Source organism: Pelodiscus sinensis, chromosome Z, assembly GCF_052426305.1.
Source record: "Pelodiscus sinensis isolate ZL-2025 chromosome Z, ASM5242630v1, whole genome shotgun sequence".
NCBI classification, from domain to species: domain Eukaryota; kingdom Metazoa; phylum Chordata; order Testudines; family Trionychidae; genus Pelodiscus; species Pelodiscus sinensis.
Genome location: NC_143085.1, coordinates 3,688,189 through 3,715,247, shown reverse-complemented (window position 1 = coordinate 3,715,247; position 27,059 = coordinate 3,688,189). Strand labels below are relative to the sequence as shown.

Below are 27,059 nucleotides of genomic sequence, written 5' to 3'. Positions count from 1 at the left end.
CCTGACACAGCCTGGAAAAACCTGTCTGATGTGGATGCCAAGGCAATAAGGACATATTTTTCTATCATTTTTAATTGGTAAAAGTGATGTTTTCTCCCTGGGATATAGAACTATTATACACAAGGCCTGCAGAGTTGCTACAGGACTGTGAAACATTTCTAGGATCCCTCTGTACTATTGTTATTAGGGGTGCCTGTTGCAAGGGTAAGATGGAAACAGCTTCACACAACAATTACAAAATGACCTGCAGGAAGTGGACAAAGATTATAATATAAACTAACACATACTGTTTCAGCTGATTAATTTTATTTTGTTAAAGTTAATATAAAAACTAAAACCCAAAACAGTAAAAATATGCCACCCTAAAATAGATGGAGGAGATACATTTTCTTTCTTGAAAAGGGAGGGACTGTGGATCTGCAACTGACGGTTATAGCACACTGACTCCTGGTTTCTAGTCCTAGTTTCAAAACTCGCTTGATGCCAGAGCTTTGGACATGGAGGTAAATATTTTCAAAAGTGAAGTTCAGCATCTTGATTCATAAGACTGAGGGAGACATGAGGTGTCACAGGGAGGAGGGGAAATTGTTCTCCTTGACCTCTGATGATAAGACAAGAAGCAATAGGCTTAAATTGCAGCAAGAGAGGTTTAGGTTGGACATTAGGAAAAACCTCCTGTCAAGGTGATTAAGCACTGGAATAAATTGCTTAGGGAGGTTATGGAATCTCCATCATTCGAGATATTTTAGAGCAGGTTAAATAGATACCTGTCAGGGATGATCTTGTTGGTGCTCGGTCCTGCTGTGAGGACAGGGCAGTGGACTTTATGACCTCTTGAGGTCCCTTCCAGTCCTAGTATTCTATGATTCCTGAGAAACCTTAAAGTGGACTGATTTCAGGAAGTGCTGAGTATGCACCCACCCTTTTGGTTATCTCAGGTTAGATATACAAGATAACTAGTTAGTTTTGAAAATACTTACTTTAATATCTGTGCCACTGAATATCTTTCTATAAAAAGGCTATATTGCAAGGTATATGCCTTACAGAATTATGAAGGAGCTTAAAAGGATATTTCCAAGTTAAAAAAATCAAAAGCAAAACATTCTTATCTTTGCTACAGGAACTGTATCAGAATATTTTAACTAAAAGATTATTCTACATTTTTATTGTTTATATGGCATGTTTTTCTGCTTGACTAATGAAAAGAACTTAGCCATATCACTTTTGTTTATAATTAGTTTCTACTCATTTTATGCTACAGTGTTCAGATCTTGGAGTTATCGTGGACAGTTCTCTGAAAACTTCCACACAGTGTGCAGCGGCGGTCAAAAAGGCAAATAGGATGCTAGGAATTTAAAAAGGCATAGAAAATAAGACACAATATCTTACTGCCCCTGTATAAAACTTTGGTACGCCCACATCTTGAATACTGTGTATAGATGTGGTCTCCTCACCTCAAAAAAGATATTTTGGCCTTGGAAAGGGTTCAGAAATGGGCAACTAAAATGATTAGGGGTTTGGAACGGGTCCCATATGAAGACAGGCTAAAGCGACTGGGACTTTTCAGTTTAGAAAAGAGGAAACTAAGGGGGGATAGGATAGAGGTATATAAAATCATGAGCGGTGTGGAGAAGGTGAATAAAGAAAAGTTATTTATTAGTTCCCATAATAGAAGAACTAGAGGATACCAAATGAAATGAATGGGTAGCAGGTTTAAAACTAATAAAAATAAAGTTCTTCTTCACACAGCACGTAGTCAACCTGTAGAACTCCTTGCCAGAGGAAGCTGTGAAATTTAGGACTATAACAGAGTTTAAAGAGAAGCTAGATACTTTCATGGAGGTTAGGTCCATAAAAGGCTATTAGCCAGGGGATAGAAATGGTGTCCCTGGCCTCTGTTTGTCAGAGGCTGGAGAAGGATGTCTGGAGATGAATCGCTTGATCATTGTCTTCAGGAGTTACTGGCTACTGTTGGCAGACAGGCTACTGGGCTAGTTGGACCTTTGGTCTGACCCAGTACGGCCATTCTTATGTTCTTATGTAGGGTAGCAATTCTTTATTCACAGAAAACTGTTGCCAATGGAATTTAAAAAAAACAGAAAATAGTCCTTTAACATTAAATTCTACAAACATTTTTTTAATTACATTTTGAGACTAATTAAACTTGACAGAATTTCTTTGATTACTTACTATTTGCAATACATTTTGAGATCTGGAGATGAAGATGCCACAAAATGTTCTTAATGTTTTTTAAAGTATATAAAAAAGTTTCAGTCTTGAAACCCATGTATTGTTATTTTTTTCTTCTTACAAATTACTTTTCATTATTGGTTTCTTAGAGAGGAAGGGCAAATGAAAAGAAAAATATTCAAAATTAAAATCTTCAGTTAGCTAATGAAATCCTAAATCAGGCACTAACATAGTGCTGTTAGGTTAAGACAAAAAACAAAAACAATATTAAAAAAACCAAACCAACCAAGCCTTTTGGAACAGCAACTGCATTACAGGTGGGGAAGCCTCAGCTTTTAGCCTTGCTAGAGAGAACATGTCATGTTTTATTTTACTCCCTTGTCAGTACTTCAGTTAATGAGGTATTCAGAGCATTCTTGCTTTAACACTTGTCGATGAAAGAGTTCCAATTAGTAGGGGTTTTTTTTTAATCTTGTACTGAAGAGAAAGTAAGTTCTTCTAGGGGGTTCTGCTGGGAACCACTGGATTTTACAGTCTGGTAAACAATAGGATACTTTATCTCAAAGCTCTTCCACAGCACTCAAATTAGAACTTGAACACTGAAGGAGATAAATGGTAAGGGTATATGTTTTTGTGCGTGTCTTATATGATTATACTAAAAAACCTCATTAAAACAATACAGGCAGTCCCCGGGTTACGTCAGTCTGACTTAAGATGGACCCCTAGTTCTGAAGCGGGGAGAGGGGGTGCAGCTAGTGCGGGGTGCCTCCCCCACTGTCGCTGCCTCCGGCGGCGCGGGGGGCGCTTCCCTCCAGCAGACCAGGGAGACGTGGAGCTAGTGCCCCCCCCCCCCCGCAGACCAGGGAGCCGCGGAGGACGCGGGCGGTGGGACCGCCAAGACACGCCCCGGTCCCGCCGCCCATGTCCTCCGCGGCGAGAAAAGCCGCTCTGTGTCTCCCTGGTCTGCTGGGGGGGAGGGGCGCAGCTAGTTCGCCCCCCCCCCCCAGCAGACCAGGCTTTTCTCACCGACGCCTGGGGTAGAGCAGCTGGGGGGCTGCCGGGTTGGTCCCAGAGGGCCAAGGTGCGGCGCTACTGGACCAACCCAGCAACACCCCAGCTGCTCTGCCCCAGGCGTTCCCAAGTCAGCCGCTGCTGAAACTGACCAGCAGCTGACTACAGGAAGCCCGAGGCAGAGCTGCTCTGCTCCGGGCTTCCTGGAATCAGCCCCTGATCAGTTTCAGCAGCGGCTGACTTGTCCTGGGGTAGAGCAGCTGGGGTGCTGCCGGGTTGGTCCAATAGCGCTGAGGAGCTTACGAACGGGACTTTTCTCGCCCCGGAACTCGTGGGCGGCGGGACCACCCAGACGCACAGTGGTCCCGCCATCGCGTCCTCTGGGGCGAGAAAAGCTGCTCCGGGTGTCCCTAGTCTGCTGGAGAGTGGGGGTCCCCAGCAGACCAGGGACACCCTGAGCAAAGCCGCAGAGGCGGCGGGGTCCCGCGCCTCCGGGTGTCCCTGGTCTGCTCGGGGTGTCTCAGGCAAGTAGAAAACCCTATAGGGTACACTCCCACAGGGTCCAGGAGTGCCCTTAGTGTACTCACCTAAGCAATGCCTCACTGTCCACACTGCTTTTTATACCTGTGCTCAAGGGCTTATCAGGTTTGCTCTCTGCATGCCATGGAAATGAGTGTGCAGTACTGACATACACTCACAGGAAAGTATGGATACCAGGATAACTTCTGAATCACCAATAGTCTTTTTTGCAGCATCTGGTTTTCCTTAGAGGTCCCCTCAGATAAATATTTTGCAGTCCTGCATCTACAGAAAACTCAGAGTAGTTCACAATCTGTTGCCAAACCAACATGGAAGGTGGAGAGAGATGCCACATGGACTTTGATAGAGGAGGTAGAGAGGCCACTGGACCTAAGTTCACAGAGGTAGTCCAGAATGGACGGGACAGGTGCACAGGACAGGTGCACTCCCCTTCTGGACGCCCAAGACGAGAAGCGCCGCCACTTGGCTGCATATGACCGCCTGGTAGATAGTTTCCTACTGCTTAGGAGCACCATCTGTACCTCTTGGGAACATTCCCTTTCCGGCTGGGTTAACCACGGATAAACCAGGCCGTTAGGTGGAGAGAGCTGAGATTCGGGTGAACCATAATCCCCTCATCCCAAGGTTGGGTCAGGAGATCCCGAACCGGCGGGAGCGTTATAGGGTCCTTGGCGAGCATGTCCACCAGAATGGGGAACCAGAACTGTCGGGGCCACCGTGGGGCTATTAGGATGACCATGGACCTGAAGGGCTTGACCCTGGTCAAAACCCTGGGCCTGAAGAGGCCAGAGTCTCATTTGAGCATGGCGCACGACGTACGTACATGTCGCCATGTGTCCCAGCAGCCTCAAACAGACCCGGGCTGTCGTGATGGGGAACTGGGTTAGCTCGGAGACCAGCTCCATTATGGACAGAAATCTGGCTCTGGGAAGGAATGCTCTTGCCACCCTGGCGTCCAGGAGGGCACCCACGAATTCGAGATGCTGCAAGGGAGTCAATGATGACTTTTCCTTGTTTAGCATGAGTCCCAGCCTTACGAAGAGAGCCCTTGTAAGGGACACATGGGACTCTACTTGCTCGTACGAGTGGCCACAAAGTAGCCAGTTGTCGAGGTACGGAAAAACGCGCACCCCCTTCCTGTGGAGGAACGCCGCTACGACTGCCATGCACTTGGTGAAAACCCTGGGTGCTGTTGAGAGGCCAAAAGGGAGCACCGTAAACTGAAAATGGCACCGGGAAACAATAAACCCGAGAAACCTTTTGTGGCTGGGTCTTATTGTCACATGAAAATAAGCGTCCTTGAGGTCGAGAGTTGCATACCAGTCTCCTAGCTGTAACACCGGAATGATCAAGGCCAGGGTTACCATTCTGAATTTGCTTTTTACGACTGCCTTGTTGAGGTCCCTGAGGTCTAAAATGGGATGAACCCCGCCCTTTGGTTTCGGCACGATGAAATACCGGGAGTAGAACCCCCTGCCGTGCAGATGGGAAGGAACCCTCTCTACCGCTCCCTTTGAAAGGAGCACCGACACCTCCTGGCACAGTGTGTCTTCGAGAGAGGTGTCCCTGAAACGGGACGGGGAAGGGGGGTTGGAAGGTGGCGAGCCCAGGAAGGGGATGGTATGGCCACCGTTGACTATGTTTAGGACCCAGGCGTCAGTCGTAATCTGAGCCCAGGCGTGGGCAAAGCAGGACAACCTGGCCCCAAACAGGGGGTCAGGGTGGCAGACTGATGCGCAACTCTCCAGCTGCCCGTTAAAATTAGTGGTTGGGCTGCTGAGAGGGCCCTTGGGCCACCCCACGTTGGTTTTCTTAGGTGGTGACGGCGACCCCTTGCAGCAGGGGGAGCCCCAACTGCTCCGAAACCCCCACCGGGGACCTGAGAGCGGCGTCTCCAGTAATCCCCATGGGGGACCTGGGACTGTGCTCTCCCCTGCTGTCTATAGGGCAGCTGGCGACGCTGAGGGGCAGGCGTGCGAATCCCCCAAAGACCGAAGGGTAGACCTCGTGACCTTCAGCGTATGGAGCCTAGAATCCGTGTGTTCCGAGAACAAGGCTTCTCTGTCAAAGGGCAAGTCCTGGATAGTGGTTTGGACGTCCGGGAGAATCCCAGACACCTGCAACCAGGCACCAAGGTGCATGACTACACCTGATGCCATGGTGCGGGCTGCAGAGTCGACTGCATCCAGGGAAGCCTGGAGGGCTGTTCGGGCAATGATTTTTCCCTCCAAGGTCATGGCCGCAAACTCCTGACAGTCCTCAGCAGACAGTCTATCTTTAAACTTTTCCACGGCCTGCCAACTGTTAAAAGCATAACGGCTCAACATCGCCTGCTGGTTAGCGATGCGGAGTTGCACTCCACCAATGGCATGTACATTACGGCCTATCAAGTCAAGGCGCTTGGGCTCCCTTGCTTTCAGGGACAGACCCAGCTGGGGGAGCCTTTCCTTTCGGGCCGCAGCCTGGACGACCAAGGACCCCGGGACAGGCTGGGAGTATAGATGTTCGTGCCCTAGCTGGGGAACGTAATAGTGCCTTTCGACCCCCTTTAAGGTAGGGGTCAAGGTCGCCGGAGTCTGCCACAGGGCATTGGTAATTTTGGTCACCATTTTGTTGAGTGGTAAAGCCAAACGGGTGGGCACGTCATCCATGAGGATGTCAACCATGGGGTTCGTATCCTCCGCTATTGGCTCCACTAGGACACTCAGATTGGAGGCCAGCCATCTAAGCAGATCCTGGTGTGTACGGGCATCCATGGTAGGTAAAGCCGGTGCAGGATCTGTCATGGCTTCATCCGGTGATGACGAGGATGATGACTCCCGTATCGGTGCTGGAGGCAGTGCAGGCACAGGGTGAGGCACCGGCGGGGGAGGCAGTACTGGCTGCGGAGGCAGGTCTGGTACCGGGGGCTGTGTCTCAACGGGGACCCCCGAGTCAGACGACCTCTGCGGAGAAGGAGGCGGGCGAGACAATGTAGCGGACGATGGTGACTGATGTCCCAGACGCCACAGAGGAGGGCACAGGCCTCTGCCATTGGTGGTACACCAATGGAGTCCAGAAGGGCCATTGTGATTGTGGTGGCCAAGTTTGTTGCACCCGCAAACGATCTCACCGGTGCCGGGAACGGGATCTATGAGCCGAGGACTCTCCGGAGGATCCCGATCTGAACAATGGGGCGTCCGATTCTGATGAATACTCACAGTCCGGCCAGGGAGGTGCCGACAACCGGGGGGCAAACCTGGCCATGGACTCAGGTTTGCCAGCATGCCGATGAGTGCATGCCGGTACTACGAAAAATGGTCCTGGTGCCCGCTCTGTCGCTGGTGGAGGTGCCGTTCCTGTCTCTGGCTAAAGTGCCTGCTGCAGCACCGGGAGAACAGGCTCCGATCCCTGGAGTGGTGCCTGCTGCGGCACCGGGGAAACAGGCCCCGATGCCTAGAGTGGTGCCTGTCATGGTGTCGGTGTGGGGCATGGTTGAACAGACGACATCGGTGCAGGTTGCGGTAGGTGCACCGGTATGGTCCACGGGGTCAATACCGGTGCTGAAACATGCGTCGCTGTTGAAGAGGCTGATGCTGAAGGCCCAGGTGCTGAGAAGAGCAATGGTGCCGTAGACACTGCCGTAATGGTGGAGTGATAGGGCACCGGTGTGGTCAATTCAGGTCCCAGAAGGGGCACCGGCGCCGACGGAGGTTGGGCCCAGTCGGGCGCCCCATAGGGCTCGGCAGCCTGTGTCGAGGCTGGTGCCGACATAGATGCATGTGGTTCTGGTCCCACCAGGGACGGTCCCGCTGCAAAGGTGGCCGGTACCGTCCGGACCTGCCAGTATGGGGGCGAATCCGGAGCCAACGTGGCCTGTGGCGAAGGCGACCTTGACCCCTCCACCTCAACCGATGACGGTGGGGAGGTAGTGAGGGTAATCAAGTCCTGCACTGCTTCAAAGGTGTCTGGAGTGGAGGGGCGGTGGGAGGGCAACTGCCCAGGACTGGGTGCTGCGCACCACAGCGTGTGTAGCCAGTGCCAGCTGTAGTGCCGCCTCCATAAGGAGAAGTTTCAGGCGAGAGTCTCTCTCTCTCTTGGTGCGAGGCTTGAAAGACTTGCAGATTTTGTAGACGTCCGTAATATGGGCCTCACCCAGACACTTCAGACAGCTGTTGTGGGGATCTCCTTTGGGCATAAACTTTGCGCAGATCACACAAGCCTTAAAGTCTTGCGGCCTTGGCATTCCTCACCCCCGAAGGGGAGAAGGAAAAAAGAGACACTAGCTACCTAACTAACTGAACTATCTAAACTATTTACAATACAAAGAGAAAAAACAGGACTATAAACTAACTAACAGAGAGCCACGCTCCAACGACCATCACGGGTGGTAAGAAGGAACTGAGGTGGGGGAGCGCCAGCAGGGGTACTTATGCTCCGCCATAGCGGCGCCACTCCAGTGGGCACCCTGCCGGCACTACGGGTACCGCTAGGGAAAACGCTCTGGAAGACGCGGTGCATGTGGTGCGCACACCTGATTCAAATGGACATGAGCAACCACTCGAAGAAGAAGTAGGATGCTACCAGAGTGGTACGGTTTCTTATGCACCAGTTCCATAAGCGGACTGTCTGTGCGCAAAGTAATCGGGATCGTGCACCTCCTTGTCCATTGACATAATACATAGTTGCTATGTTGTCTGTAAGCACTCGGACGGTTGTACCAGCTATATGTGTGCGGAAGTGTTTGCAAGCAAGGAATACAGCTTTTAGCTCTAGGAGGCTGACATGAGAAACTGCCTCCGCCGCTGACCATCTGCCCTGCACGGACATACCATTGATGTGTGTCCCCCAGCCCAAAAGGGAGGCATCTGTAGTCAGCTGAATCGATGGCTGCTGACATTTGAATGGAACCCCTGCTAGCAGATTTTTGGGATTCAACCACCAACTCAGGGATCTATGAACTAGAGGAGTTGGGGTTATCACTTTGTGTGTGGAGTGCTTTGTTTGAATATACACCGATGCCAATCAGTGTTCGAGACAGTGAAAATGAAGTCTCGCATTTTGGACCACGAAAGTGGTGGCCGCCGTATGTCCCATGAGGAAGAGACAGGTAAGTCTGGTGACTGTAGGGGCGTGGATGACTACTGTGGCCAGCTTGTGTAGAACTTGGAGGTAAGCATGCACAGGCCGTGGTGGAATCCAGACATGCACCTATGAAATTTATAGTCTGTGTAGGCTCTGGAGCCTGAGAGATAGAAATGTCTGCCTGGCTAGTGCCACCATGCGTAGGACCTCTTGTCTCAACCTGCCTTTATAAGGCAGTTGCCTAAATATGGAAATATGATCACGTCTCTGCGCTGCAGGTGAGCTGCTACTACCGCCAGGGTTTTTGAAAACACCAGATGCAAGTCCAAATGGTAGCACATGATATTGGAAATGATCGTCGCCGATAGTGAAACGGAGAAAATGTCTGTGGGCTGGGATGTACCGCTATATGAAAAAATGCATCTTGCAGGTCAAGAGCTGCAAACCAATCGTCCTTCTCTAGTGACGGTATTATCTTGGCAAGGGTCACCATCTTGAACCTTTGATGGAAGAGGTATTTGTTTAACTTCCTGAGGTCGAGGATGGGTCTCCATCCTCCGGTCTTCTTCTCCGTGAGAAAATACCGTGAATAGAAGCCCCTTCCTCTGAACTGAGGAAGAGAGAGTTACTCACCTTGTTCAGTAACGTCTGTTCTTCGAGATGTGTGTCCCCATGGGTGCTCCACTCAAGGTTGCTGGGCTCGTCCCGGCGCCGCAAACTGGAGGATCTTCAGTAGCAGTAGCCCCCCCACCGGACTGCGCATGCTCGACCACTGTTTCGCGCCTCTCAGCTGAGCGCGGTCCGGCTAGTCAGTTTCCTCCCAACCGGAAGCATCTGAAAAATATAGAAATACAACTTCGAAGCAAGGAGGAGGGTGGGACGTGGAGCACACATGGGGGGACACATCTCGAAGAACAGACGTTACTGCACAAGGTGAGTAACTCTCTCTTCTTCATCGAGTAGTGTCCCCAATGGGTGCGCCACTCGAGGTGAGTCCACAGCAGTGGTCCAGTGACAAACGCGTGCTTCGGAATCATCGGTTCTGCGCTGCAGACAAGACCGTGTGAGCTACCACTGAGTTGGTCTTCAGAGAGTTTACAAGAGCGTAATGTTTAGCAAAGGTAAGATTAGAGGACCAGGTAGCTGCTCGGCATATGTCCTGTAATGGTACTCCGCGAAGATAGGCAGTGGATGCCGCCATGCCCCTGGTAGAGTGAGCTCGAGTTCGGTCAGGCAGGGGTCTGTTCCGTAAAGTGTAACAACGTCTAATGTAGGCGACAATCAAGCCTGATATGCGCTGTGCAGAGAGCTGTTTGCCCTTGCAGCGTTCAGCTGTAGACAGGAATAGTTGTTGAGATTTTCGAAAACTACGCGTCCTTTCAAGATAAAAAGCCAGCGCTCGTCTAACATCTAAAGTATGCAGACGGGACTTCTCCGGAGAAGAATGAGGCTTTGGGAAGAACCCTGTAAAACACATGGGTTCGTTTATATGAAAAGCAGAATTGATCTTTGGCAGAAAGGCCAGGTGTACACAAAGTACCATGGCATCACTGGAAAACTGTGTGTACAGCGGGTCTGCCGAGAGAGCTGCTAATTCACTCACTCGCCGCACGGATGTAATAGCAAGGAGGAACACCACTTTCATTGTAAGCATCCGTAAATCAGTCGATGCTAACGGTTCGAAAGGAGGGCGAGTGATAGTGTCCAATACTACGCCAAGTCCCATGGCTCCGGAGGAATCCTATGAGCTGGATATAGGTTGTCCAGGCCCTTAAAAAACCTCTTGGTGAGGGGGTCTGCACACAGTGAATAACTGCCGATGGGCAGAAGGAAAGAGGAGATTGCCACTAAGTGCACTCTAAGAGAAGAACATGCCAACCCTGTCGTCTTCAGGTACAAAATATAATCCAATACCTGCTGGATAGGCAGCGAGAGAGAGTCGAGATCTCGTGCCGCACACCAAGCTTTAAAGCGACACCACTTCTGCAGGTAAGTTTTGCGCGTGGTGTGGCATCTGCTGTTAATTAGTACATGTCTCACTTCATGAGAACACATGAACTCCAACCCTTGGAGACAGGTAGGAGCCACACCATCAGGGTCATGCGGTCAATGCACGGATGGATCATTGTGCCGTGCTGTTGAGATAGTAAATTGAACAGTACTGGTAGCCGTATTGTTTCGGCGACTGACATCCTTGACAACTGAGTTAGCCATGTGCTATTAAAATTATTGTTGCCTGTTCTGCCGCTACCTTCTCCAGCAGCCTCGGGATAAGCGGGAGAGGGGGAAATGCGTATAACAACTGGTGACGACTCCAGTCCAGCAGGAAGGCATCCCCGAAGGACCCTGCTCCGGCGCCCACTCGAGAACAGTACTGATGACATTTCCTGTTGCTGTGAGTGGCGAAGAGATCTATCTTTGAGAAGCCCCATCGTCGGAAGAAGTTGCGGGTGACCTCCGTGTGCAGCTCCCATTCGTGCTGGGAGAAGAAATTCCTGCTGAGAGCGTCAGCCCTGACGTTGTCCTTGCCAGGAAGGTAAGATACAGTCAGGGTGACACCATGACGGATTGCCCAATTCCAGAGGCGGACTGCCTCTGCGCAGAGGGAGCGGGAACGCGCACCCCCTTGACGATTGATGTAATACACCGTGCAGATGTTGTCGGTGAGGATCTGTACTGATTGGCCGCGAATGACGTGGACAAAATTCCTGCAAGCGTTGAAGACCGCTCGAAGCTCGAGAAAGTTTACGTGTTGCAGTGATTCTTGGGGAGTCCAGAGACCTTGCGCTTGGCTGTCCTGTAAATGAGCATCCCAGCCGAGAAGAGATGCGTCTGTTGTGATTTGCAGGGATGGTCTTTGAGCATGGAAGGGAACTCCCAGCAACATGTTTTTGGCGTCGCCCCACCATATCAGTGATTTCCGGACCTGGTTCGGGATAGTGACTGTCCTGTTTGTGCTGTGTATGCCGGGGGTGTACACTGTGAATAGCCAATGCTGGAGACCACGGAGATGAAGCCTTGCATGAGGAACTACATATGTGGTAGCCGCCATACGCCCTAGGAGTTGCAGGCAGGTAAGTATTCGAGATTTGGGGGAAATTGAAATAGTCTGTACCAAATCTCAAATTAGCTAGAACCTTTTCATGGGCAAGTATGCTCTTGCAGTTGAGGAATCGAGCCTCGCCCCAATGAACTCCAGATCTTGATTCGGAATGAGAAAAGACTTCCTGGCATTGATTATGAGACTGAGAGCTTTGAATATCATGGTAGTAGTGGTGACCGCCCACATAGCTTCGTCGAAGGTGGGGGCCTTTAATAGACAGTCGTCCAGGTACGGGAAGATGGTAATGTCGAGACGGCGAAGATAAGCAGCCACCACTGCAAGGGTCTTGGAAAAAACTCGGGGAGCCACCGAAAGGCCGAAGTACTCGGTATTGGTAGAGGTCGACTCCTACCACAAACCGAAGGAATCGCATGTGAGCCGGATGAATTGTTATGTGGAAATAGGCATCCTGGAGGTCGAGGGACGCGAACCAATCCCCCTCTTCGAGAGCCGGAATGATGGAAGACAACGTGACCATTTTTAATCTTTGCTTCCACAGGTAACGATTGAGCTGACGTAGGTCCAGGATAGGCCTCCAATCCCCTGACTTCTTCCGGGTGAGGAAATAACGGGTAAAACTCTCTCCCATGAAACTGGGCTGGTACCCTCTCCACCGCTCCTATCGAGAGCAGATGGAAAACCTCTTTTCGTAACAGGTTCTCGTGAGAGAGGTCCCTGAAAATGGGGGGGGGGGAGGAAAAGGGCGGAGAGAGAGTTGAAGGGAATGAGGTATCCTGTGGCAACTATGTCGAGGACCCACCAGTCGGTGGATATACGAGGTCAACGATGTTGATAAGGTCTCAGGCGGTGATGGAACAAGCCTTGCACGCTGTGTGGAATCTCTATCAAGGGGATGGTGCAGAGTCCCTCGACCAACCCATCAAACTTGCTGCCGACCTTGTTGCTGAACAGGCGCCCTGTTAGAGCGTTGTCGATGCTTTTGTGGGCGCTGTCTAGGTCTTTGTTGTTGCTGTTCAAAAGGTCTGGACCGAGGTATAGCATAAGAAAACGGTCTTTGCTTGTTATAGGGCGTGTATCTCTTGCATTTATAGGGAGGCGTGTACATGCCCAGCGTTCTCAAAGTCGTGCACGTGTCCTTGCCTGAGTGGAAGACCTGATCGGTGGATTGAGCAAAAAGTGACTGCCGATCAAATGGTAGGTCCTCCACCTTAGACTGCATGTCTTTTGGGACCACAGCCTGATGCAACCATGACGCCCGGCGCATGACTACGGCTGTAGCCGTAGCTCGAGAAGCTGCATCAGCCGTGTCAAGTGCTATCTGCAACGCCATACTGGCAATGGCAATGGTGTAACCCTCTTGTATCACTGCCTTCAAAATCTGGCGTTGAGAGTCTGGCAAATGTTCAAATAGGGGGACCAGTTTAGCATAATTGTCGAAGTCGTGATTTGCCAGTTGCGCTGCATAATTGCACATCCTTAAGAATGCAGTGGCTGAAGAGTAAACCTTCTTGCCTAGAAGATCAAGGCGCTTAGCTTCTTTGTCAGTTGCTGCATTTTTGGCTTGAGAAGTCTTCACCCTCTGCTGTGCCGTGTCCACCACGAGGGAGTTGGGCTGAGGGTGCGTAAATAAAAAGTCCATCCCCTTTTGGTTTATAAAGTACTTCTTGTCTGATTTCTTATTAGTCGGCAAGGATGTAGCTGGGGTCTGCCAGACATCATCAGCAATCTCTAGAATGGCTTCATCAAAGGAAAATGCCATCTTTGACTTCTGGGACGGTTGCAGGTTCTTCAACAGCTGATGCTGCTTTTGTTGCACGTCCGTCGTATGGATCTCTTGGGACTGGGCTACCCTGTTGAAAAGCTCCTGGAACTGTCTATGGTCTTCCGCAGGAGACAAGTCCCCAGGGACCACGGCATCATCAGGTGATAAAGGTGAGTTGGGAGCCGGCAAAACCAGGCTTTGATGGCCCTGGTGTGTGTGGTCATCCTCCTGTTAGACGGATGCTGTGTCCTCCGCCGGAGCCAGTGGAGCAGCCGAAGATGAAGATTGTAGTGGCGGCTGTGGAGATAGAGTCCGGCTGGATCGCGGTGAACGCGAGCGGAGAAGTCGTCCATCCAGAGGAGAGTGGCGGTCATAATAACGTTGGTCATAATGTCGTCTGCGGTATGGACTCGGGGAACGTCTGGAAGAGTATCTTCCAAGAGTGTCATAACGATGAGAACATTCTAGGGTTCTTGGGGACCCTGGAGAAAAAGATCTCCGGGAATAGTGAGAAGGAGATCGGGAGTAACGCTCTCGTCGATATCGGCTTGACGGTGAGCTGTGGGATGACCGGTAGTAGTGGTCCGGGGCCGATGAATAATGATAATGATGATGAGGAGCATGACGATGCGCAGAGTAAGATGACATAGAAGACACCGGTCCCGGTGAAAACATTGCACGGTCAGGTGTTAAAGACAGTGTCCGGAGCTGCGCTGACTTGTGTTGTGCTTTTGTTGGCACTGCGGAGTTGAAAGCAGGGAGCGGTGCAGAGTATAAGGGACTAGGGGATGATAAAGCGATCCCCACAGCCTGGGTGTTTATTAGCCGACCTGGTGCCGTAGGCTGCAGGTCCGGTGCGGGTAACGCCGGTGCCGCAGGATCTTAGGCAGAGGCACCCTCTTGCGGCGCTGATCCTGGTGCCGCTGACTCCGGCACCGGGAGAGAAGCCGCAGCAACAGCTGGGGAAGACGCTGGCACCGCCGCTTCTGCGGCTACAGTCATCTGCGCATGCGTAGGAAAAGCTGGTGCCGGGGCATCCGCCGGTGGCTTTAGAGTGGTGGTTTTATCCGTTGCCGGCACTGACTCCACTCTTGAGCCCCCCACCGGTGCCAGGACCGGTTCCTTGCGGTGGGCTCTGACAGGAACAGAGGAGCTTCGGCCCTAGCCCGTTCTATCCACAGGAAACCTCGGCGAATGGCCAGAGGTTCCTGGTCTGTCCCCACTGCTTACTCTGCTTGCCATGCTGCGGGGACTGTCCTGAGCCATCCGGTCATCAAGCTGCCCACTCGGGCGCGGGGCTGACGTGTCCGGAGCCTGGAGGGCTTTGTTGAACAGGAGAACTCTAAGTCGGAGCTCTCAATCGCTCCTGGCACGAGCTGTCAATTTGGCGCAGTGGCTGCACTTCAGGGGAACATGCCCGTCCCCAAGACATTTTATGCAGCGAGAGTGTCCATCTGATACCGGCATGACATCTTGGCACCCAGTACACTTTTTAAAGCCAGGTGATCCTGGCATCCTTATTGCGACCTGAAGCTTGACAGACAAGTACAGGCAAAATATATATATATATTTTTAAACTGAGAACTACTACTAACTACAACTATGCTAATATTAACAACTTATAACAAAAACTAACTAATTTTCCTCACTCCTCAGAGAGGAGGGGGAGCCTAGGGTAACTCCGTCTGCGGCCGCGGATGGTTGAAAGGTAAGGGTATGTCTACACTACCACCCTAGTTCGAACTAGGGTGGTAATGTAGGCAACCGGATTTGCAAATGAAGCCTGGGAAATTCAAATCCCGGGCTTCATTTGCAACTCCGGTTGCCTACATTACCACCGTAGTTCGAACTAGGGTGGTAGTGCAGACATACCCAAACTGACTAGCTGGACCGCGCTCAGCTGAGAGGCGCAAAACAGAGGTCGAGCATGCGCGGTCTGGTGGGGGGGCTACTGCTACTGAAGATCCTCTGGTTTATGGCGCCGGGACGAGCCCAGCACCTCGAGTGGAGCACCATTGGGGACACTACTCGATGAAGAAGTACGGGCTCTATGGCTCCTATGGAGAGCAAACACTGAGCCTCTTCTTTCAACCGGGTCTCATGAAATGGGTCCCTGAAAAGGGACGGGGTTGGTAGATTTGTGGGTGGGATGGCAGTGAAGGGGATGGTAAGCCCAGATACCACCAGATGCAATACCTAGAGGTCTGATGTAATTGCCGCCCATTGATCTTGAAAAGGTTGAAGTCGGTGGTAAAAGAGGTGAGCGACTTCTTGTTCCATCACCGTAAGGACTGTTGCATGCCTTCGACCGAACCATCAAACTTGCTGTTTGGAATTTTGTTGGTTGTTCGAGCAGAATGGTTGGGGTCATCTATGTTGCGGACGCTGTCTTGGATGTGATTGGTCTTTGGCTCGCTGTTGATGTTGTTGTCTTTGATAGGGGTAGTTGTACCTCTTCTGGTATGGGTAATATCTCTTGTGCCGAAAAGGGGGTGTTTACATCCCCAAGGCGTGGAGTGTAGACTGGGAATCTTTTCCGGAGTGGAGGATATCATCCGTCTTTTCCGCAAACAACTTGTTTTTGTCAAAAGGGAGGTCCTCCACTTTTGCGTGAAGCTCCTTTGGAACTGCTGCAGAAGCTAGCCTAGATGAGCACCTCATTGCTACTGCAGTTGCAGTGGTGCAAGTTTGTCATGTCCGCCGCATCCAAGGAGATCTGCAGACTTGCTCTAGATGCCGTAAAACCCGCCTGCACTAGGGACTTTAAGAGGGGGCGCTTGTTCTCTTGGAGGTAGAGAAGAAGCTGCGATATCTTTTCATAATTGTCCAAGCTGTGGTTCGATAGCAAGGCGACATAATTAGAAATATGCAGAAGAAGGGTCGTCGTGGAGTAAACTTTCCTACCAAATATATCCAGTTTTTTGGCGTCTGGTGTTGTCTTATACTGCGGTGTCTTGGCCCGTTGTTGAGCTGCATCTACCACCAGGGAGTTTGGCTGCGGATGATTGAAGAGGAATTCTTAATTCTTGGAAGGGACAAAATATCTTCTATCCACTCTCCTGCAGATTGGTGGTACTGAAGCTGGTGTCTGCCAAATGATGTCTGCTGCCTCCATGATGGCTTCATCAATAGGGTTGGCCACTTAAGCGCTCTGCCTCGGATGCAAATTTTTCAGCAGTCGATGCTGTTTTGTTTGTGCTTCTGTTATCTGGATTTCTTGGGACTGAGCCACCAGCTTGAGGTCTTGGAACTGCTTAAAATCATCTGGCAGGGACGTGTCTGGTGGAAAAACCATCTCATGTATTGAAGAGGGTGAACGGTCAAGAACTGGATTTTCACACACATGGTCATCCACTTCAGACAACTGTCCATCAGGTCTGACTGCTGTGTTGTCTCCCACGGACTGCGTATTGGAGAAGTCAGGCGATAGTCACGGTGCTGTTGTAGCGGAGAGTGCCGCACTGATGGTGGATTGTAGTGTGAGGGCTGTTGATACACAGAGATGGGAACGTGAACGTGATGAGTACGGAGAAGTATGGCGATACTCGTAATATCGATTTGATGGATGAGGCGACGAGCACCTAGATGATCTACTGCTGGTATGTCGCCTCTCGTGCCTGACACATGGAGAGTAGTAATAAAATGGCAACTGTCCATATGGTGGACAGTAGGATCGGTGCCTATAACAGTAGCTGTAATGTGGGCATCCATATGGAGAATCCCATCTATAGTAAATATGGTGTTTTGGGCTGTGGTGCCGATAGTTATGGTGCAGAGGTGAGGCATACATCGGAGGAGGAGGAGAGGGACATGGTGAAAATTCTGGAGAAGGGGAGTAGTGAGTGCTCAGCCTCCGTGCTTTGACTGATGCCTTTGCTAGAGGCTGTGCCTGGATAGACTCCAGCTCCCACTCCTGCTCTGGTGCCGGTATTTCAGTCAGTTGCTGCTACACTGCTTTATATGCCGGTGCCGGGGCTGTTTGTAATTGAGAAACACCACGTGGCACCGGCAACAGTGCTTGTTGTGATGCTGGAGCCAGAAGGGTTCCCTACGGTGCCGCAGCTGTACCCACGACTGTCTGCTGCTCTGGAGCTGCTTGCTGGGCTGAATGGAGAGGTGCTGGAGCATTTGAAGTATGCACGCCGCTTGTCAGCACCGAGGCTGCCTTCGGTGCCGACAATGTTGCTAGCTGTGTTGACGGTGCCGGGAGAGTTCTCTGAGATGCTGCTGCTGCCCGTGCAGTTTTCTGCTCGGCTTTAGTGGGTAATCAGTGCAGTGCCGGCGCCTTAGTAACACAGGCTGCGCTTGCCAGCACAGAGCCTGCTTCTGGTGCCAAATGAGCTCTATTGGACACTGCAGCCTTTTCCCCCTTAGTCCCCGACACAGAGGATGAGGGTTGCGGGACAGAGCCAGAGGATCCAGGTTTGCCTCCCACCATTATTTCAGGTGGGAGGGATCTGGCAGGGGAGTTCTTCTTTCTTTTTTCCATCAGATCCTTCTCTTGTGGGTCTCTCCAGCTGTTCAGCATTACCCGCATTAGGGTCCAGCGCCTAGTCAAAGAGGAACATTTTAAGGTGCATTTCCGTCTTGACGAGTGTGGGCTGTCATTTTTTAACAGTGCCTGCACTTATGGGGAGTGTGGTTCTCCCCCAGGCAGCGTACACAAGTTGAATGCCTGTCAAACTGGCATGGGCTCACTGCATTGGGCACATTTTTTAAACCCTGGAGATACAGGCATGACTGGTTAATCCTTTTCTTCTTACAGAGTAAGTTTGTTTGTTAAATCCCTGCTGCTGAATTGTCAGCCAGTGACAGCAGGGAGCCCCAGGAAGCCACTGCTTCAACAAGGTGCTAACAAGAGTCCTTTTTTTGTTTGTTTTTGCAGCCAGAAGGAGATGGGGGACTTGAGACCTTAGCAGACATGTCATCACAAGCCTACAGGCCCACCCCTTGCCAGATATCTTGGTCTTCTCCAGAGCAGCAGGAGCAGTACTGGTTCAAGCAACTGCTATTGTCCTGTTTCCTTCCTCCCTCAGCTGTTATGTGTGAGGTCATAACACAGGACTAGCAGGGATGCCATTATAGCCTATGCTGCATGTGGTTAGGATCCCTGAGTCCAGGTCATGTGAGTCAATAATGCATTGTAGATTCCTGGTGGGAATAGGGCTGGCTTCCCTGCTGCCCAATCATATAAACAACAATCATAATGCCTTCAGCGTCAAATTCACCTGTCCAACTCTGGCTGTTCAAAATTCCAGTTCAAAGTCACATGTTCCTAATTAGATGTCCTCTTCAAAACCAACTGCTTTCTCTCAGAACTATAAGAGCAGGCAGGGAAAAAGAACTCACAGGACCCGTAGCAGGACCAGAGAAAGCCCACCAGTCAGAGCAATAGAAGAGGTGCTTACAGTGACTAAATCTGCCCCCATGAGCATCTTGTGATAGTGCACAAACATAGAGGGTCAGAGCTCTCAGTCCTTTAGGGCCCATTCATAGTGTGCCAATGCCCAATCATATTTAGCATGAACAGTCCCAAAGCAAAGAAAATAAATCACACTAATCTGAGTCATCACCTGCTCCTCTCAGAATGCTGTAATGATTTGACAGCTGCTGTCTCTGTGAAGGCTGATGCCTATGCTTGGCTCTGCTTCTCCAGAGTTTGGAAGGAGGAATGGAAAACCATGGGGACATATAGCACAATAAAAATGTTGTGCCACTTTTGGAGGTAGAAAGAATGCTGAAGTCCTTGGCAGCATTCATCCCTACATGATTTGGTGCACCTGCCTCTATGCATAGTGTATTGTACATTCATGTTTGTTATTTATTCCTGCCTTTTCCTCTTAAGTAAAAAGTGTCAAAGATGATCATCAGATCAGGATTCTTACTGCACAATTTTTAACACAAACACCTTCCCTCCCCACACACACAATATTTCAAACTAGACATTGTAAGGAAATATGTAAAGATATTTTGAGCCAATTAATTTTATTGTGAAATTCAGACATGCAAATTAGCATGAAAAAACTTTTAAAATTTTATGAGTATTTACTTTGAACATCTGCAAGTTTTACAGTGACTAATCTTACCAATGCTATGGAGGATATATGATCAAACCACAGATTCCGGATAGCAAAGTGCATAGTATGGGCAGCTACTGATACACACAGTGTTCAGCCCACATACTGGTAAACGTCATCATCTCTGCGCTGAGCAAAATATTTTTTATTGTTATTAATAGTGGCATAGCATCTGTATTGAAAAAGCTGCCTGTCATATAAAGAAAATTCTCCTCCCCCCATGATTAATCTCTGACTTAGTTACTATAGAAATCTTTCTGAAGAAATGTAAAATAAAAACTTTGTGTGTATATACATACACATGCACATGTATATTTTTATGTGTACACACATAAAATCAACTAAGGAAAGTAGAAGTAGTACCATTAGTGCTAAGTACACCAGAAGAAATAAAGTCATCTCCAAAGTCAGGAACACTATCAACACATCTGACGGCAGTGAGAAACGCAATGACAACATTTACATTGCCAGCACTGCCAATTGTGGCAGTGTGGAGGTGTCCCATACTGATCCCAATACTAGGTCCATTTAGGATTTAGTGCTGAACAACGCAGTGGATCAGCAACCCGATCGGCCAACAGGTATGTAAATGATGTAGTCCTGGCAAAGTCCTGGGAAAGTAAGGTTGGGACTGAAAGAGTTGGGGACTGAAAGGCAATTATCTGTTGCAACCTGACATGCCACCAGTGAGGGAGCAGTCCTCCATGGGTACCAGTCTCAATGGATGCCTTGAAGCCAGAAGTGGAATTGAGGTTACCGGCTTCCTAACCTCCCCAATTAGTACTAGGACAATGTTGCTTGACAAGGTATTTGTGCCATTCTGCACATTGGCACTAGCCCTGTGTCAACACATGCTCCTTCTGAGGGAGTTGGGGGTGTCCTCACCGGATTTGGGACCATCTCAATTAGCCTTGTGGCACTTGTTTCTCAATGCAGGAAACAGAGAACAACGTGTTCTGGAACGTGAAACCAGAGGACTCTTGGAACCCAAGGGTGATCTCTAACCAGATAGCCTCAGTACAGAAGCAAGCCACATGAACTGCATAGATAGATGCTGCTTTAAATGAAGGGTTTCAGCCATCTGAGCCTGCTTTTTAAATGATCTACAGATTGCCCAGCACACTCTAATGTGGGACACACTAAGTGAGACACACTAAGCTCTGCATGTGGGACATGAAGGACAATGTTTAAACTCTGGTGAGGGCATCACTGGGAAAACTTAGCTTACAATAACTTACATTAAGGCACTACTAACTGTACAACTATAAAACAGTAAACACGATTGAGAAGGATGTGAGATTAAATCACACAGAGCTCTGACTCCAGCCACCAGGGTAAGAAGGAAATGAGGGATGGTCAGGGCATTGGCACCTAACACAGTTTGGGGAGAAACTACAGCTGAGGCATGAGTGCTGCCCATCTACAGGCACTGATAAGCAAAATTTTCCAGCTCCAGGGGGTAGGCGTGCTCATATTTAAGTGGAATACATATCTGCCCGTAATCAAAGAAGCATATTTCCTTCAGATTTAGAATATTGAGTTTTAAGAACTCTGAAGAGCAATTTAATGTCATGGGGTGAATCAAGGCTAAGCAAACAAGCCTTACTTGCTGTTCCTCAAAGCAGCAGAACGTGGTACAAAGAGATCTCACTCACAACTGCTGGAGGGCTAACAAATTAAGTAACAGAACAGGACACCCTGAGATTCAGACCTGTAGTCCTGCAGCAAAATTTAATAGCAGACAGAACTACGCTGTCTACATCTTTTCATATACTGTCATTCATTTTATAAATAATTCCACCAGGAATATGCATGATTTATAATGTCTAGAAGAGCAGGTTAGCAAGGTCCCTTTTCAAGTCCTAGAGCCATTAGCTCTCATTCTCACACAATGGTTATGTGTAGATGTAAAATGAAATCAGCTACAATTTCAACAGCACTGAATCTTCCATATGAGAACAGTAGGACTATTCACTTGGGAAATAAATGGTACATAAACAGCAAATCATATGAAGAAAGACACTTAGGCATTCATTTTAACTTTTTCTATGATGAGAACAAAAGAGCACTATGAAATCAAAAGGGCATACATACACTTCAAGTGGATACAAGTAAATACTTTAAGCATCAGTTTGTTAACCCGTGGAAATCACTGCTGCAGGAGACTACTGAGTTTAGTAAGATTAAAAATATATGACACATGAATAAAATTAGTGTGAAAGACACTTTGGACAATTGCTTTTTTTACAGGGGTCTGCAAAAGTCTATTTTGTTATCGCCTAGTCCTATTCAACATATATGCAATGCTACTAAGGAAGATAGTAGGCTTCAAAGATATCAGTGCATAATAGATGGCATGCGGCTCTGTATCTCCTTTTTGCCAGACTCAGTCATGCAGCTAATTTGCTTTTACAGTGTTTCCCAACATAGAGACTTGATTGAGGGTAAACTAGTGGAAACTTAACCCAGACAAGATGGATGTGATGCTAGTGAGTTGGGGGTTATTTTGAGGTCTGGTGAGAGTGGTGCCTCTTATTTCAATTATGGAGAGAGTTTTTCCAAATGGAGGTTCTTTGAACATTACTTGCTCTTGGAATCTCAAGTGGCATTGGTGGCTTTTCTCATATATATCACAGAAACTATAACTGTTTCTCTTGGATGGAGATCTTGCTACTTTGATCCATGTTTATGTGTCTTCTGTGCTGAATTACTATGATTTGCTCTACATGATAATCCCACTGAAGAGGACTAGAGATAGATATAATGCAGAATGCCATTGTCAGCCTTTTAAGATGAGTTAGCCTCAAGATTAATATTATGTCTGTTCAGTAACAGTACTAACTTATTATTTGTATGCAGATGTTATTCAGGGTGTTAGTCTTATAAACCCTTAAATGGCCTACTTTAGAGGTTTTTTTAACACACACGCCACCCTAGTGTGTGATTATGGGAGCTGAGAGATGCTGGGGCACTTGAGTTAAGAGTCCCTAGATTTAACCACCTCATGGTTTAGGACAGCATCTTAAATGAGGGCTCTTGACTGCAGTAAGTACACCAAGTGCAGAAGTCAAAGCCTTAGTGGAGTCTGTTGTCCTTTGAAGAAGGATCATCACTTGTCTAATGCTACTTTTTGAGAACTGTGTTGAGTTGGAGCATAGCTCCCTTTTGGAGACTGTACTCTTATTTTTATTGTTATAACATTTAAGCTGTAGGTGTGAATATCCTAAACTGTGGGAATTCAGTAATTTTTTAAAATGACAAAACTGAATAAATATGCAAATGTATAGTATCTAGGATAAAATTAACAAGACTATCATTTCTCATTCTTCAAGACACAAACAGATAATTGTCTGGGGCCAGGAAGAATTTCTATCACATGCCACAGCACCATAAAATTAGGGTGCATGATGAGAATGTATACCTTCCTTTGAAATATCTTACATTGACACTCAAAAACTAGATACCAAATTAGGTGGACCACTTTCCTCTTTTTTTATAAACTAAATCCTATTTATGAGTATGTATGGATTGAGCCATCGATCAATAGATCTCATCTTCCATGATGCCGTTGGTGAGCTACTAAATCAATCCTTGACCGGCAAATCCGCTTACAGATTAGATGGCACATAAAAATCCACCATCTATGGGTGTTGTACACTCTTTTTGGATCCTACTCTTTCCTTGTAATGTCTGGACACGTAGCTCTCAAAGCATTTGAGAGCCTGTACAATAATTTGTCGCCAGAACAATCTGTCCTAAGTTATGATTTCCAGGTCACTGGCAGATACAACATATGACTTTACGTTTGCCTTTAAGATAGCTTTACAATGCTTATACTGACCACCAATGGAACACTTTCTGTGAACTAGGTGGCAATAGAAGATCATCTTTAGTATCCATGTATCATCCATCCTCATAACATGACCAATCCAGCAAAACTATGTGTCATCTGAAGAAGTGGGCTATGCCCACGAAAGCTCATGATACCATCTACATAAGTGGTTCCCAAACTTTTAGGCATCATGCCCCCCTTTTGATTTTTGAGAAACCCTCACGCCCCCCCAAAATAGCAGCAAAATTTGGGGTGGGATTGACGATGTGTGTATGTGTGTGTGGCTGGGTTGCCTCGCACCCCATTGGAATTTCTTTACGCTCCCTAGGGGGGCATGCCCCCAGTTTGGGAACCCATGATCTACATGTTTTGTTAGTCTAAAAGTGCTACCAGACCATTCACCTGCTGTTTTTTATGTGTTCATAAGCACTTCTTCCATGCCTGTAACATCAAACAGCTTAAGGGCCTCCATATTAGGAATTTTGTCCCACCAATTCACATGGGCAATCTTTCCGAGGCAGCGCATGTGGAACTGATCAAGTTTCAAAACATGGCAGCAATATTTGGTCCACGACTCCAAGCCATACAGCAGTATATTCAGGACAAAAGCCCAATACACTGTTACTTTCATATGAAATTTAACACCATGGTCCCTCCATAAGCACGCGATCAATCTTCCGAAGCTTTGGTTGGTTAAGCATCAGCATTTATGCTGGTGGACAATGTTTCCAAGATAGCAAAACTTAACAGCCTTAAGGACAGTATCAGCCACAGTGATCATTGGAGGAGTGCTGGGCTCTTTCCGATCAGATTGGAACATAACTTCTGTATTTTTGAGGATCATAAGTGAGTCCAAAACAGTGAGCTGAAGTAGCAAATGATCAAAAACTTAACAGGAGAGGAGCAAGGACACATCCTTGCTTTGTACCATTTGTTACTTCAAAAGGTGCCGATATCTTTCCACTGTTAAGGACGTGACCTAGCATACCATCATGAAAGGACCGATCTATATTGATAAATTTTTCAGGACTGCCAATTCGTCCAACTACTTTCCAAAGAGCATTTCTGTTGACCATGTTAAATACCTTGGACAGGTCGATGAAAATCATGAACAGATCCTGATGTGCTCTCTACGTTTTTCTTGATTTGCCTGGCTGTGAATAGCATGTCAGCAGTGCCTTGACCAGCATGAAATCCACAGTGATTTTCAGGAATGATGCCAATTATGAAAACATATAAGGAAAGCTGGTTGTACATCATACGGACCAGGATCTTACCATCTATAGACAATGTCATGATGGGGTATTATAGCATTGAGGCGTGTGCTTGGGGTAGTGGATTTGAATAGAAATAAATTCTCCCACAAACTGCACAGTTCCCTTCTGGCTGGCTCTTCTAGTCTGTTTAGTGCAGCCACTGGAATCTGATCCAGCCAGGTGCTGAATGTTCTGCTACCAATCCACCAGAGTACATGGTTAACTTTAAGCATGAACAGTCCAACTGACTAATTTAGGAACACTAGTGTGCTCAAAGCTAAGCATGAAGTAAGAAGAATGGAATATTTAATACTTATTTTGGGTCTCTCTTTACTAAAGAGGTTAAATTACGAACAGATACTTAAAAGGGGGAAAACTGGGGAAAGGAACACGAGAACAGAGAAAGAAGATATTAAAAATATTCAGATAAAATTTGATGTATTCAGGCCAACAGAGTCTCATGAAATTGTCCTATTCTATTCAGCACCGGAAAGGCCTTAGCTGGAGTAATGTGTCAATTTCTGGGCAACACTTTAGGAAAGATGTAGATAAATTGGAGAGAATCCAGATGAGAGCTTCAAAAATGATAAAAGGCTTGGAAAACCTGACCTAAAAGGACAGATTTAAAAGCTCAGTCTTTTCAGTCTTGAGAAAATAAGACTGAGGGGAAACCTGATAAAAATTTTAAAATGAGTTTATGTCCGCTCTAAAGAAGACGTTTTCCATTTCCACTGGAGATAGGATATGAAATAATCATCTTAATCTCAAGGATGGGAGGTTTGTGTTAGGTATTAGGAAAAACTTTCTAATTAGAAGGCTAGTTAAGTACTAGAATAGATTTCCAAGGGAGGCTGTGGAATCCTAATCTTTGGAGGCTTTGAAATAGGTTAGGCAAACACCTGTCAGCGATAGTTTAAGGTATACTTAGTTCTGCCTCACTGCAAGTGGACAGACTAAATGACTTCTTGAAAACCCTTCCAGCTCTACATTTTTATGAATCTATATACATAACTTTGCTAAATCATAGCCAGAGTGCTCAATAGTTTGCAGACTAAGCTTTTATGGAACAAGATTTGTATACAAAAAGCAGGCAGGCACTGCAGAAAAACAACATAACACACACTCTCACCAACTAAAGCTTCTATAAGTATACACCCTACCAGACATGCCAGTCTTTATAACAAAAAATCTCTCTTCAGAAATAGGGAGGGAGAAGGAGTTTCAGATTAGCAGCCCTGTCCATGATTTTGAAACACCTGAAATTTCATTTAATATTCTTCAAATAGATTGCACTGGAAAGAGCACATGCTATTCACCAAAAGAAACTGGTATAAGAGGACTACCGAGAACAGAATGCACAAAACACCAAATGGTCTTCAGAAGAGCATTTTTTGCTTTAAATAGATGCAAAGGAGAAATTAATTCTTATGAGAAAACCATTTTGTATAGGAAGTAATAGCTTTAAACAGTGATAGCAAATATCAAGCACTACAGGCAGTCCCCGAGTTATGCGGATCCAACGGATCCGCAGTTACAAACGGGCTTTTCTCGCCCGGGAGGACGGGAGCGGCGGGACGCCCAGATGAGCCGCGGTCCCACCGCCCGCGTCCTCCGGGGCGAGAAAAGCTGCTCCCCGTCTTCCTGGTCTGACCAGCAGACCAGGGAGACGGGGAGCAAAGCCTCGGAGGCCGCCCGCAGCGGGACAGCCGCAGCGCGTCTGGGCTGTCCCACTGCGGGCGTCCTCCGCGGCTTTGCTCTGTGTCTCCCTGGTCTGCTGGGGGGGGGGGGGGGCGCAGCTAGTGTCCCCTCCCCCCCCAGCAGACCAGGCTTTTCTGCCCACGACCTGGGGTAGAGCAGCTGGGGCGCTGCTGGGTTGGTCCCGCAGCGCCGCTCCTCGGCGCTACTGGACCAACCCGGCAGCACCCCAGCTGCTCTGCCCCAGGCGCCCTGATTCAGCCGCTGCTGAAACTGACCAGCAGCGGCTGAATCAGGACGCCTGGGGCAGAGCAGCTGGGGTGCTGCTGGGTTGCTCCAGTAGCGCCGCTCCTCGGCGCTACTGGAGCAACCCAGCAGCACCCCAGCTGCTCTGCCCCAGGTGTCCCCAAGTCAGCCGCTGCTGAAACTGACCAGCGGCTGACTACAGGAAGCCCGAGGCAGAGTTGCTCTGCCCCCGGCTTCCTGGAATCAGCTGCTGATCAGTTTCAGCAGCAGCTGACTTGGGGACACCTGGGGTTCTTAAGTTGAATCTGTATGTAAGTCAGAA

At 48.4% G+C, this 27,059-nt stretch overlaps 1 protein-coding gene across 5 annotated transcripts in view; it reads right to left on the bottom strand.

Annotated features, from left to right (window-relative positions):
• The window catches only part of CABIN1 (calcineurin binding protein 1), a 257,070-nt gene that overhangs the window by 106,075 nt on the left and 123,936 nt on the right, over positions 1 to 27,059 (bottom strand). The gene's annotated exons all lie outside the window — the stretch shown is intronic.